Source organism: Pezoporus flaviventris, unplaced genomic scaffold (genome assembly GCF_033815535.1).
Source record: "Pezoporus flaviventris isolate CSIRO_AGI_PZ_B2104156 unplaced genomic scaffold, CSIRO_AGI_Pfla_v1 ptg000030l, whole genome shotgun sequence".
In the NCBI taxonomy this organism is placed as follows: domain Eukaryota; kingdom Metazoa; phylum Chordata; class Aves; order Psittaciformes; family Psittacidae; genus Pezoporus; species Pezoporus flaviventris.
The window spans coordinates 1,199,631-1,214,298 of NW_026892578.1; positions in this window are offsets into that span (position 1 = coordinate 1,199,631).

The following is a 14,668-nucleotide window of genomic DNA, read 5'->3' on the forward strand; positions in this document are numbered from 1 at the left end:
TGAGGCTTGTTCAGTCACACTGCTGGGCATTTCCACACCTAAGAGAGTTTGTATTTTATGAGGTATAGCCATCTGCACTTAAGCAAATTTATACTGGATAGAGTGACTAATCTCAAATTCACTTTTAAGTAAGTGAAAAACTTTAACATACTAGTTATCTCAAATGACAGCTTTTGCAACTGAAATCTCATTTAAAATAAAAATAGATGTTTAAATATTTTTTCTTTTTTTTTTTAAAGCTATAATATCTTTCATCAGTTCTACACGTTTCCATGTGCAACTGTGGCTGAAGTGGAGGAAGTCTGTGCAGTTATATGACTGCCACTGCAACACTTGACTAGGAATGATACTAGGAGCACCATTCTCCTCCTGTCCACCGAGAATCACTGTTGCTTTCTTAGCAGGATGCTTCTCTTCTGACTTTTCTGTGACTGGTTTCCATGCCTTCTCAGAGCAATGCTGACAGTTGTTGAGATTTTTCCTTTTTGCCTTCAGCACACAGAAGCTCTATAGCCTAGCTCATTTCCAATGTGACTGAGCAGGTCCAAAACCCTGCTTTTTTTGGCTTTATCACGTTACTACTTAAGTAAATGTAGTACGTAGTGAACTCAGAACATTACCTGAACAGTTCTGGTTTTAACTGAAACAGTTCTCAAGGCAGGCTGGGAATGTTATTATTGGTCAGCTTAGGACTTCCTTGAGGTGGAGACAGTATGTTGGCGCTAATAATGCATATCAGAGCCAAAGCAAGTACCCAGTAGCTGAGTCATTGAAATAAAAATCAAGTTTCACAACTTGGTATCTCTGCCTGACACATAGCCACCTCAAGATCTTATCCTGTTTTGTGGGTTAGAGCTCTTGGAGTCAGCAGAAGTGCAACTGAGATGGCTGTAATTTATTTGCAGTGACATCTGTAAGATGGATGCAGTGGTTTATACATTGTATATGTCTAGCATGAGTTTAAAATGTCCTTGTTTGTAAGGGCTATGATCTGTCAGCTGTTATGAGCAGCTCTCTAACTTCTGCTTTTGCAATTTGCTACGTACAGTGTGCAGTCAGAAATTGTTATTAAATGTTGTACAATAAAGGGCCACATGCTGAAAAGGAACCTGGAACTTTGAGCAAAGGAATTCTAGATTTAACCTTCTTACCCAGCCACAAAGGGGCACACAATAAAATCTGTACAAACTGTACAATGGCTACATATCTATATAATAAGATTATCCAGTGTCTTGCTAGAATACCACTAAAATTGTATGAAAAAAAGTAGCAAGTAAGATGGAACAACAAAGTGGCCTGAGGAAACCCATACAATAATATTCTTTAGATTTCTAGAAGAGCACATAAAGGATCCACACAATTACAGCAGACCCTTAAATATGGTAACTGAAAAAGAAAGAATCTTTAGGAGCAGTAACTTGCAGTGGATTGTGCTTTGAAAAATAAAACTCTCTCTCAGAAGACACTGGGGTATGTTGGCGATTTAACCCTACAGTAGAAGGAAGGATTAGTTGCCTTAGAAGCATGTAATGCTTCTTTCTCCCATCACCTGTAAAATCTTGGAACAGCATGAGGCATAGGAAACAGAATGCAGAGCTACTTTCTGCCTAAGCTATGACATTCCTTGCAGAAAAAAAGCAATAAAATCAAAGTAGCAGATGTGTGGCAGGTAATGCTCATGATAAAATAAGAATTAATCATCTACAGTAATTGATTTCCCATGATTAGAGCATGAACCCTTCGCCTTTGGGGAGTAATTTACCATCTTTCGTAGGGCTGAGCTCAGACTGGCTGAGTATGAATCACTGTGCTAAATGCTGCCTCAGATGCTTCCAGAGACCAGCAGAATACTTTGATTAATGTTTTGCCAAGCAGTCAATTTTTTGTCTTCTATACATGTGTTTAAAGGTCCTGTACTGGTATTGCTACTGAATTCATGCAGAAGCTTTGATTTTCCTATGTTTTCACCTTGTTTTTGCTGAATCGTCAAAGCAGATAAGCCGTACTGACATTGTTAGTAGTTTTTAATAGACTAGTCATCAGAAGCTTTGTGCACAAATTTAATAGGGACTTTAATAGGGACTTCCTTTAGTAAGGAAGCCTTAGGAAAGGCCCAAGCAACCTGGAGTGGTGAACACAGCTGAAATTACAACATGTTCCCTCAGTTAAAAATTTTATACTCTCAGGCTGTTTGGGGAAAAATGTCTCATAATTTGTGCTTATTACTAGATTTTTATTTCTTATCTATCCACCATTCTTCAGTACATGTTGTAAAGTCAAAAATTCTGTATTTGAGAAAGTGATTTTTCTTTGCAACCATTGTGTACCCACCCTACCATAAACCTAGGTTGCAAAAAGAGGAGCCGAGGGCAAAGAAGAAGGAGGAAGAGTCAGACTAGAAGTAAAAAGTCAAAACTGGATTTCAGTCATGTAATTAGCAGCACATGTAGAGGGATATTGACAAAACCCCTTTAAACAGGAGACTGCTATGGCTGTGTCATGTAATAACTTTGCCTCAGTGCCAGCATGTTAGCTCTAATTAAGGTTGATTCACCTGAAAAATTGACAGATTTAAAGTCTACAAGGCAGATTTTCATTGCCTTTCCTGCATATAAACAAAAGAAGCTTACCCATGACAGAGCTCTCCCTAGGGCATCCCTGTCATTCATTGCAGCAAACTGATCAGGTCACACCTATTTTCTCAGTCGGCTTTTAGTCATCAGCAGTATTCATAACACATAACACTACTCAGATGGTTTTACTTCTTTGCTTTTCCTTCCACATGTCCTTCAAACACAAGCATTAACTCAGAATTTGTAAGAGTAACCCTGCAATTTTTTCTCGTCTTTAACCCCAAGGAGATCAACTCATTACAGAACAATAGCTTCTCCTAAATCCTGTCCTTCTCTTACAGCCCTCAGCAGAAACTAAAACAGTCTCCAGCTTTCTTGCTGACAAGATGTCAGTGTTCCCCTGCCACACTCATCTCCTTAGGTTTTTCTTCTCCCCATTACCCAGCTGTACGTGTCACATTCCTCTTTATAACCATCCTTTCAGGGCGAACTCTTCAGGACTTTCAGCTTCCAGATCTCTCAAGCTTTTGCAAAGCCTAACTTGAGTGATCAGGACAGGGTTCATGAACTCAGCAGATGTCTGCACTGGAGAGGATGAATCCAGTCCTCAGACCTGCCCGAACAGCCTGCAGCATCTCTAATACATTTTATGCATTTCTAATTATTTGTGATAATTCCTTCTGTTGAATCACACTACAGAAGAGAAGACAATTTCCCTCATAGGTCGCATCACTACATTTTGAACTAATAAGTTCTTGTTGCTTCCGAAAGTAGCTGCAAGAGCTTCATTTGCTCTCTACTGAAACTTTCCATTGCCTGAAGAGCTGGCATTCTCCCTAGTCAAAATAAAGCAAACAGTTATGTGGAATACAGAAGTAGTTCCTGAGCTGGTTTTCTGTCAGTGGAACCTTTAAAAATGAGTTGGCAAATGCCGACAGTGGGGTCAAGCAATCCCAGCTCCCACTAGCCTTATGCTTTCTCCTTTGGAGACATTCATTCTGTGTGTTTTTATTGCTACAAAGGACAGCTGGACCACAGCTATAAACTGGCATTTTGTAGATGGGGGAAAAAAACAACAACAACAATGAAAGAACAGGAAAAACCTGTATCTTGTTATTTTCCACAGCCACAGAGAAATTTTCTTATTAATTTCATTGAGATTTCTTCATTTTCCTACTGGCAGTCACTCAAGGACTATCTTGTCATGGGAATAGAAGTAAAAATACTGTGTGTATCCTTTTGCCCTGCTGGTCACTTCTGTTCCTGTGGTTCTTGCTTATCTGTGTTAGTATCTGGCCTGTGATACTAACATTATAGTAAAACACTGGTGCAGTGTTCATTGAGCTATTGGGCTATGGATAATATTTTGCCTGGGTTTTGGTAATCAAAATCAGTTCTCCAGCCACAGTAAATACAGCTGCAGATGGCACAGTCAGCTGCTATGTTCCAAAACAAACAAACAAACAAAACAGTTAATTTTGAAATTCTTTAGATTCAAATGATTTCCTTCTCTGGATTTCAATGTGCACTTTTTGTCCTCTGTCTTTTGTCTAAATTGCATGTGAGTACTCACAGAGATGGGTACTGTAACGGTCAAGTCACAGCCTAAACTATATCCTTCTTCATATTATATCAAATCATGCCCCAGTTCATGCCCCAGTTAAAGTACTAGGTTCCTATACTGCCAAGTTTAGAAACAAAAGAGAACATACATCCATACGCACTTTGAGTTCAAGTAATCCATTGTGACAAGAGGTGAAAATCCTTCATATAATTTGATTTGTCTCCACTACAGTGGATTTTTATTTCCTGAGATGTCAGGCACAATAGTGGGCAATAGTGTAAGAATGCTGTTGCCAGACTTTGTGCTTCCCGGCATTCTACCAGAGGAAACATCTTCCTCTTAAACACCCAGACCTTTCTGCTACAAAGTTGTGCGAAAAATCTGTTTATGTTTTGACAGTTTTAATTCTATAGAAAGCATTACTGTCTGAACCTTTGTCTTAGGCCTTCAAAGGTGATCAAATCAGGCAGATCTGGATGAGGAAGAGGAAAACTTGAGCAGGACCTTTATGGACAGACAGAAACAGCTTCTTGAAAAAGATGGTATCACGATGCTGAGTAAATGGCAAGAGAGTTTGTATCGGCAGGAAAAAAGGAGTGGAAGAAAGCAAGATAGGTCAGGTTTCTGGGGCCATACCAAGAAGAAAGATTAAGAAAAGTGAAATGAAGTATCATTCATTATCACATGAATAATATCATTGCAAGATATAACAAGGCTGTGCTTGCAAGTAGGGAAAAGCTGCCTCATGATCCCCTGCAAAAGAGCAAACAAGAGTTTTAAGAACAAGCTTGTGACAAATGTTTGAACTGGAATCCTAATTCAAACCCATCATTCAAATGTGATCAGGCTGCTGTGGCAGGGGGTGGAGCAGTAAGAACACTAGCCGCAGCTTTGACTCAGAGGTTAACCACTGTTGTACAGGTGAGTGTAGCTGGAGGGTGAGAAGCGTGTCCCTGAGCTTTGGTACTCTCCATTTCTTTTTTACTTCAACTGACCTCTCTGGATCTATGGGGCAGAGTGTTAACTATTTGTCTACATGACATTTGTCTACAAAAAGCTGTTAAATAATCAGGAGTACCCAGTAGGAACAAATTCTGTGTGAGGAGACCTTACTTTATTTACAGGTTTCACAACAACCTGAAGGAGATTGCCATTGATGTGGACTTGTTTGGAGGTTTTTTCGGATTTTCTCTTGCAAAGAAAGCCTGCAACAGGATGTAACCTCATAACCTCCAGTCAAGTAGTTGCTTTCTTTCATTCAACAATAATTGCTATCTCTTACTGCTATTATGAAATTAACTTTAGCCAATTTAACTCTTTTTGCGAGACTCAGTAACGAATTCGGAGCCACCGCATTCACCATTGCTCACAGCAGCCTTGATGCTTCCCCAGATAAAAGCAACCACTCTGAGATGAAGAAGGTTCAGGGATGAGAGACTGAGCAACATAACCAGTTTAAAAGAACATTGGCAGAGAATGCATGAGCCACTTCAAGGCTTTCTCTTTTGGGGCATTCCCTAAAAATGGTGATAAATCACTGTATGATAACTGGGTGTTAGCTGAAACAAAGTGATTGACCTGACTGTCTGATACAGGAGGTAAAAAATCTGGATTTGGGACTACCATTTAACTGGTATCACATCTGTAGTTTGAGATGGTGATAGTGTAAGCTATTAAATTGGTAATATAAGTCTCTCATGAGTGCTAAGCATGGAGTTTTGAAAGTGAATTAAAACAGACAAAGCAGGTGCGCTTTTCTAATACTTTCTGGGGATGCATGAAAAAGTTCAATTTACTGTAACAACTGATTCCCCTAAACGATCCCCTTTGGTCCTCCAGGTCTCTGGCCATTCTTTGGAGAGCTGGGAAGGTGGGAAGGTGATGCCTTGGGATGCAGCATCTATTCCATCCCTGGAGCAAATGGGAGAAGCAGTATGAGTTCTGAATGTTCCCAGCCTCCCTTATGCCACCAGGTGTTAAGTGAGCTTCATGTCCTCCTCATCTTGCTTGTGCAGCAGAAACCTGAAGAATGGAAGAGGAGGGGACATGCTGAGGGTGGAAATTCATGTTACAAGCAGGCAAGCTGGAAACAATAATTTTTGTTCACGTGATTCAACAGTAAGCATTCTCTTTATTTCCCTGCCCTTCGTTTGTGTTGTGTTACTTAGCAGTGCTGCAGGAAGCAGTTTCAGCATGATGTGATGCTGTATCTGGGAGAAGGAGCAAGTAAGGTGAAGGATTTAACAGACTGCAAGGGAAAAGACAGACCTAAAGGAAAGAAGCTAAATCTGTACTTTAGGTAAGCTGTCTCCAACGTAAATCTCATTGTAGAACAGACCTTGTCTCCATTCTTAGAAAGTGCACAGGTCCAGCAAATTACAAACCTGGTATTTTCCTTTGTTGCTTCACTTAGAAGAAACTTCTCAAAGCTTGTTTTTCTTTCTTCAAAAGCAGCTTTTCAACGACATGTTTCAGTTTACTGAAAACATTACAAATCTGAGATACTTGTATGCCGACTGGGTGAGGTTGCTTATTCATGATTAAACACTACTGGTGGAGAGGGGAAGGAGCATGGCTGTGCCTCATTTAGAGATCTGCCTCCCCCCAGGGAATTCCGTGACTGGTAGGTTCCTCCTCTGTGACCCTTGCTGTACCTTTGAGCCATTAACCACAGAAATCCAGTCACCAGGAAAGCCAGGGTAGAAAAGGGGAAAGAAAAAGCATAAGCAAAGCAGAGTCATCTTTTGGTATTGATAGACTCCTCTGAAGGAGCTACAGTTTAGGACAGCTTTCAGAGACATGCTAGCATGTGGGATAAAACAGCCTGCGGCCTGACCCCAGCCAGTCATAGGTTGTCTCCTTACCTTCCCTGCATTGGTATCTATGGCAGACAGGGCCCAGAATTTTCTAGGGTTTCTGGCAAGGGATGGCAACAATGACTTATGAAGATGTTGCAATAATGAGCACTTCCTTTCTTATGGCACAGAAACTGAGGACCCAGAGCATAGACAGAAATCAGATAAAACATCCCAAAGAAAAATACTCAAAGGCCTTAGCTGGTAACTCACCAAATATGAGCATGTGCGAGGTGAAACATACAGTGATTTATAAGTTGGCCAAATCCACATAACACTGCACAGAAATGCAAGCTACACCAAAAACACATCCCTGACTGTGTTCCCGTTTCTGTCTTTAAAGCATGTAGACACAGTATTTTTCTTCTTAAACCTCATTTTAGGAATTTCAAAGTGGATTTGGGTGGCTTTCCTCTTCAAAAACAAACTTAGATGACTAAGAAGTATAGAAAATCTGTTTCAAAGGGATAATTTTAGCAATATTTAAAAAGAGATTACTCAGAAACTTACAGAGTTTCTACCAACTCTATCCATGATACTACCTCTTCATTACTAATGTATTGTAAATCACCTTCTGAAGTCTAATGCCAGCCAGTTATAACACATGTTAAAAAAATGAAAGACTGTGCTGAAGTAAGCTGTAAAGCAATTCTGTTGCTTAAAGTTCACTTGTTTCATCCTGTTAAGGCAAATAGTTGAAGGAGACTCCCACAGTGCTTTTGGGAACTTACACTTGTTGCAATGTTGAAGTGGTCACTAGTTTTGTTCAGTAATAACAATTTTCAGATGAGATTGATTAGACTAAAACCATGATTTTATTGATTATAAATATTTTTTTAACACCTAGAATAAAATCCAAAACAGACTACAGGGTAAACGGCTCCTCACTGTAAGAGTAATTTTTCACAGAGGTCATTAGGACAATCTTTGAATTTCTCATTCAAGAGGTTTTCAGCCACAGGTCAATAATATCTACTACATCAATACAGGGCGTAGCAGCAATCAGTGCGGCACTACAGAAGCTTAGACTGCAACTGGAACATTACTCAAAAGGTACCAGTACCCTGTGCTCGTACTTCTGTGGTTTGACAGGCTTCCTGCCTCTCCCTGTAACACTCAATAAGGGAAGAGCTGCAATAGCCACAAAGAATAAAGTAGCATCAGCACTTGAGGATGTTGCAAGTTTGGTCTCTATTGAAGAAATTATTTATCAACTGTGTTTTGTTCCACATTTTCAGATATTTAATTATGTTTGGCAGTCTGGTTCAAACAGACTGAGAAAACTTGGAAAGGAAAAAAGAAGCTTATAAAAGGTGGAAGCAAGGAGAGGTGCCCTGGGAAGAACACAGGGATGTTGTCTGGGAAGCTAGGGACCAGGTCAGGAAAGCTAAGTCCTAGTTAGAATTGAATCTGCAAGGGATGTGAAAGATAACAGGAAAGGCCTATAGGAAAGCTGGAGAGGGACTTTCTACAAGGGCATGTAGTGACAGGATAAGGGAGAATGGCTTTAAACTGAAAGAGGGGAGATTTAGATTAGATATAAGAAGGAATTTCTTTACTGTGAGGGTGGTGAGACACTGACACAGGTTGCCCAGAAAGAAGTTCTGTCTGCCCCATCCCTGCAGTGTTGAAGCCCAGGTTGGACTGGGCTAGGAGCAATCTGGTCTAGTGGAAGGTGTCCCCGCCCATGGCAGGGGTTTGGAACTGGGTGATCTATAAGGTCCCTTCCAACCCAAACCATCCTGTGATCCTATGATTCCGTGATTTTAGTTTCAAAGAAGTTCCTAATTTCTCATAATGATGAAAACAAGTGGGGCTGGATTAAACAAATTAGAGAAAGAGAATGGGAAGCCAAACCTGATGTAAAAAATAAGAGGAGGAAAAAGGGTATTTGAACTAGTAAAGAATCGAGGATAGGGGTGAAGAAATGCCATGTGTGTAGCTTTATCACAGAACCTAAATAAAGCAAAGAAATGAGTAAGACCAGGCAGAAACAAACAAACAAACATACAAACAAAAAAAAAAAAAGGAAGTTACAGAAAAAGGTGTTGTTGGAAAAAAAAAACAAACCAAAACAAACCCAAACATTTAAAATTTTACAGGAAATGGCAGCTGAACATATAGAAGATGAAAAAAAGTTATCTTATTTCAAGGTGATTAAAAAATAGGGGAACTAACTGACGGAAAGAGAAGCAAAACAGAACAGAAGGAAGGTGATGGCTAAGAAAGGAACATTAATGATTCTGGAGTGTTTCAAAGTATTGCCATAAAGTACACAAGCTTCAACTTTCTGAGAAGCCACCAAAAGACGTGCTTGAAGAGGAAGTGAAGCATGTGCCTTTGTGGTTAGCTGACCCAATTAGTGGTGGAAATTGACCTGAGTTAATAATGAGGAGATATGCTTTTATAAGTCATTGTAAATGTTTACCCGTTTTGATGATGTAGCTGTGACTTCTTTGATGTTTGATTATGCTTTCTATTGAAGATGACTTGTTGGGGCATTTTTCTTATACATAGTGCTAAGCAAGTCAGTATTTTTGCATAAGTCCTCACTTGAAAACTTGTGTTTTCATTTGTGAAGTCTTTTTCTTATGGATCATATTCATTGTTCTTTTTGAGTAGGTCAATCTTACATAAACAGCTGAGCCAATTTCAAATACAAACTGTTTCTTACCTTAATTTTACAAGAAAGAGCTGCGAAGCATACCATCAATTACTTCCTCCTGAACTCAGGAGAACAACAAGGGTCCACTCAGAAAGGTTCAAAATCTCTTCCTTTGTCTACCAGTGAGCATAAGGACAAAGTTCCATGATTAAAACATAAACTATAATGGTAATTTTAACCTAGAATTTTCTTCCAGAATTGCAGCAAACCACATTAGACAATACTTCTAGGTAATTGAATGAGATCATTTTTGTACAATATAAAATCCATCTGTTCAACAGGGCAGGATTTTGTTTAGCCCATAATAGGCACGATTTAAATCATACAGTGACACTGCCAGTATTCTAGTTTTGGCTAAAGCTTGAAATGTGTGCCTAAAGTGTCTGTCATCATCTCAACCCTTATACATCCTCTTCCTTCCCCACCTTATCCTGTTCCTCTCTTTTCCATGCCTTAGAATTTATTAACCCATGCATATCTTATAACTTACAAATACTTAGAAGTCCCTTAGAAGTTGGAAACTGTCATTTTTACTGTGTGACTGTACTGATTTATGAACAGCTAAGATTGTTTTGAAGTTTCTTGAGGTAGTGTTGGCTCTACCTCTTTGTGCTTCTCTCTCTCATTTCCAGGCAACTGGGAAGATATATAACAATAAAGGGATGTGCCAGAGATTCTTGTTTTGTCTCCTTCTTTCACATGTGTCAAGGAATAAGAGAAGATGCTGCCAAACCATCTTCCTCTGTTTTCAAGTTCTGCGTATTTTTAGATTTGAACAATAGCTTTTGACTTCAGAGCAATTCCCTAGCTGCTGAATAAAGGTTGCCAGTGTGCCTAAATATTTCCAAAATTCTCACAACATTTACATCCATTGTAGGTATTTCTTTAGTCCTTTTACAGCTTCAGAATTGGAAAAGTGACTCAGTGCTTCTTGTCCCCAAATTCTCCGCATTTCTGCTTTGACACAGGCCCGGAGGTGTCACTGAGATACCAGGTGAGTAGCACTCCCAGTCACATCTTTGATTCTTAATGTGCCTGCCTCCATCAAGGCTTGCATCAACTTGCCCTTCCCTGTAACCTGTGGCAGCCTTGTGAGAGAAACAGAGGCTGTCTACAAAATACCACATCTAATTGGTGAGAGTATTTGCACCTTCTAGCAGTTACGTGTTTACACACCTTACAAAGCCAAGTAAAAATCTCTGCTGTGAATTGACAGCCCAATATTGGCAAAGTTGATCACACCTAGACTGGCTAATAACAACATCATATCCTTTATAAAAGCTACAAAGGATGAACTTACTGTTCATGAGACAGATGCAGATTGCACTTTATGTTGCTCCAGGTAGATGCCTGTGTAATTAATGATGTAGAGTTTGAGGGTGGGTCTATGTCAGCAGTGTAGCACACAGCATAAGCTCTTTTTAGATGCCAAAACTTTTCTGCATCCCTGCTTGGGATCTGTAACTTATTCCAACTGAAAGTGCATTGTGTTGCAGGCTTCAAGGCTGTGTTTCTTGTCTTTTGCCAGGTTCATGCCCTGCCCTTTTGCCTTTTCTGCGACAAGAAAATGCAGCTGTCACAACAAAATTGAAACCTACTTCATAGGCCTGCATCCCTGTGATTGTTCACTTAATTCCTACTCAGATCTTGGATAAAACACAGCTCATGCTAAGGCCTGATGTATGCATTGAACAGTGCCACTAGGTCAAAGTGAGGGCAACATGTAGGCAGGACGCAGTGGCCAGTAAGGTGTAAAGGTCATTATGCAGCCACTATCACCTGTAGTTTTTTGTGCCCTCCAGTCATCACCCCTTCATATTGATTGTCTGTCAGTTTCTTCAGAATCATCATTACCACCATCATCATCATACAATGGTTTGGATTGGAAGAGACCTTAAACATCATCTAGTGACAACCCCCTGGCCACAGGCAGAGACATCTTCCACTAGGCCAGGTTGCTCAAAGACTTGTCCAATAGGTTTGTTTCTTTTCTTTCCTAATGCTCATATAATTAAGTATAATTTATAGACTATGTTGCCCTATAAATTTGAGAGATCCGGATGGTCTGTGACAACCCCACTTACCTTAGCACAAATAAATGAATGGGCCAGAGAACAGGTTGTCTGAGATTTCTCTCCATCTGGCTAACCTGAACTCAAAAGGGTGTCCTCAGCTTCACTTCTGACTTGGAAAAGTCCCTAGCCTGGCTAAACCCTGTACCACAGCAGGTATCTCCTAGAGTGAGTGTGCAGGTAGAAGAGAAGGTCCTGGGACACTGCTTGTGCCTCTGCTGTCATCCACTTTTATTAGTGAGAACATGCATAGGTTCCCTATCCCAAAAGGGATTTTTGACCACCAGTTAATCTTTCAAACAGGAGCTTTTAGCTGAAATTCCTCCATATATAACAGAATAAAAAATAAAGAGCAGTAGGCATGTAGTGAATATTTAAGATGTTTCTGGTTTTCTTTCTGAAGTTCATGGATGCATGTCAAAAGGATTTTTAGAGCCTGGTACTCCACAGCATCTAAAGCTACTGCCATACCCTTACCACTATAAGCAGCAATTACATTCTGTGTTGTGCCAGTAGAGAAAGTAAGGGAGAGATGCAGTAAGAAACATAAAATAATACCTGCTGTGTGTTTCTTTTAGACTGGTAGTGAACCAGGAGTCAGGAGACGCTGCAGCCGGTCTAAAATGGAGCAGGAATGAAGTAATTTGGTTTAATGCAAAATACGTCAGGAAGTGATAAAACTCCTGATATACTTCTCAGCCCCTGCCAAGAACTTCGCACATCTTAAACAGGCACACACAGAGCATGAAAAAGATGTATTTGTTTGTACTCCTTCAACAGGAGGAACTTAGAAAAAATCATTATCGATTCAGTTCTGAGCAATACACAGATACTTATGCTCTGAATGTGACATAATCTAATTCCCAAGTAAACTGATTTCCTCCTCACGAAAATCTAAAAAACAAACCAAAACAAAACAAAAAATAATGAATCCCTTTCCCATTCCCAAAGAGATGGAAGAAATCTCATTCTGCTTCCACAGTCAGTGAGTAAACTAGTCTCATGTTTTAATAGATTTGAAAGAGACACTGTGTATAAAGCTGCTTTTGTAATATAAAATCTTTAATCTGGCCTGCAGATACAGCAGATACAGCAGAAATAACAAGTCCAAATCTGTAACAGAGGCACTCAAGATACTTGATTCTTATATTGGTACTTATCTTGACTGACCTTGACTTTCCCAGATAGATGCTGAAACAGCTATCTGAAATGAATTACTGGACTGACTTGAATTACTGCTTAAGATTAGCAAGATAAATGAAAGTTGAAGAACTTTGAATCATCTTAATGGAGGAACAGTCTGGAAATTAAATAATAAAAAAAAATATTACTTTTTAAAATGGAGGTTGTTTGGTTTGGGTTTTTTTTTTTTACTTTTTTACTTCATTGATTGAAACACTTATAGAAGTAACTATGAAATCCTGTACATCAATCATGTGAGCCACGGGACTATATTGTGTAAGTGATAGCATAATGTCATTGGGAATAACATCTGCTTTTAATTGCATCCCTGTACATAGCTATGAATGTTACGTTTTCTTCTTTTAAAATTTATTTCTACATTTTCAAAAGACATTCATATTAGCACAGAGCTAACACATTACAATGTTAATTAATTATAAATTTTAATATGAATTTTTGTATGTACAGGACAAGATCATGAACCATTCACTTATTATTCTTATTGAGTCTAACAATTTGAAGACATTCAGCACAATAAGCTTTTTGGTTTTAATCTTTAAATGATCAATATACTGCTGATCAAAATCAGAGACTAATCCTTGTAAAACATCTTATTCACTAACCTCAATTTTTTTTTTCTACACTTTCATATTGTTTTCATCTCTCACACTTTTAACTGGGATTTATGTGATACACCATTACTTGAAATCTGACTTCAGTTCTAGTTCATTGCCTGCAGTGCACTACTGTGAAGGTTTGTTGTGTATTCAGCTAAAAACATCTTAATTTTGGAAGTGCAGATAATATGAATGTCATGCAAGAAGGTTTAAATTGCTGGTATTCATTCCCAAGAGGAAATGTCTGGTGTGAGTAGTGCTCAAGCCCCTCAGAAGTTTGAGTGTATGTCTCTTATTTTAAAATCAGACAAAAAGGATGGCTTGGGACCTTTCCTGGCTAGAAAAGCCCTTTTGGAAAGGGTTCGGGCATCTCCAGTTCCCCTCCATGAAAATGTGCAGTATTTCTACACAGCTTGAGCTCAGGCTGAGTTCAAAGTGCTTATAAGATGCAGGAATGATACTGGCATCTCCTCTGAGTCTGGTGCATTCTCAAGAGCCATCAGCCAGGCACAGACCAAACTCAGTTACCTATTGCTGTGGCCAAATTCCCCTGTGTTGAGCACAGTAATTCTATGTAAGTCCTTACAGGCTGAGCCAGAGATGTCATTTTCCCAACAACAGAATTATTCCAGCATCTTTCAAAGACTGAGTTTCAGCCAAAGAGTTGCTTTAAATATTGCAAAGTAGAATGTCTCTAATTAGATGTATTTTTAACAAAAGCTTCTAACACAGAAACAGAAACTACACCAATAATACAGGTTTAATATATAGTTTATGTATTGAACTGTATATTTAAATAGAGACTAAGAAAGATTTACAGGGGAAAAAAAAACCAGATCAAATCATTTTAAGCTATTAAAAAAAAAAAAAAGAAAAAATCTGCCCCAGTTATTCAATTTCCTGTTACACTGTTTCAAACTTACTTAGGTGTTCCCATGCTAAACATTAAAAATAACTTAAGGTGATGACTAGGCTCCCTTTGATTGCACAGGGGAGAGAGATACTCTGAAAGTACAGGGGCAGGCAGGCAGGCAGCCTTCTGGCATTCGGAAGAAAAGAATCATCTCAAGAAGTGGAAGGACAGAGTGTACAGTCCCTTCAGGACTTGCAGGGCTTGCATTTCTGCCCCCACAAACTCTC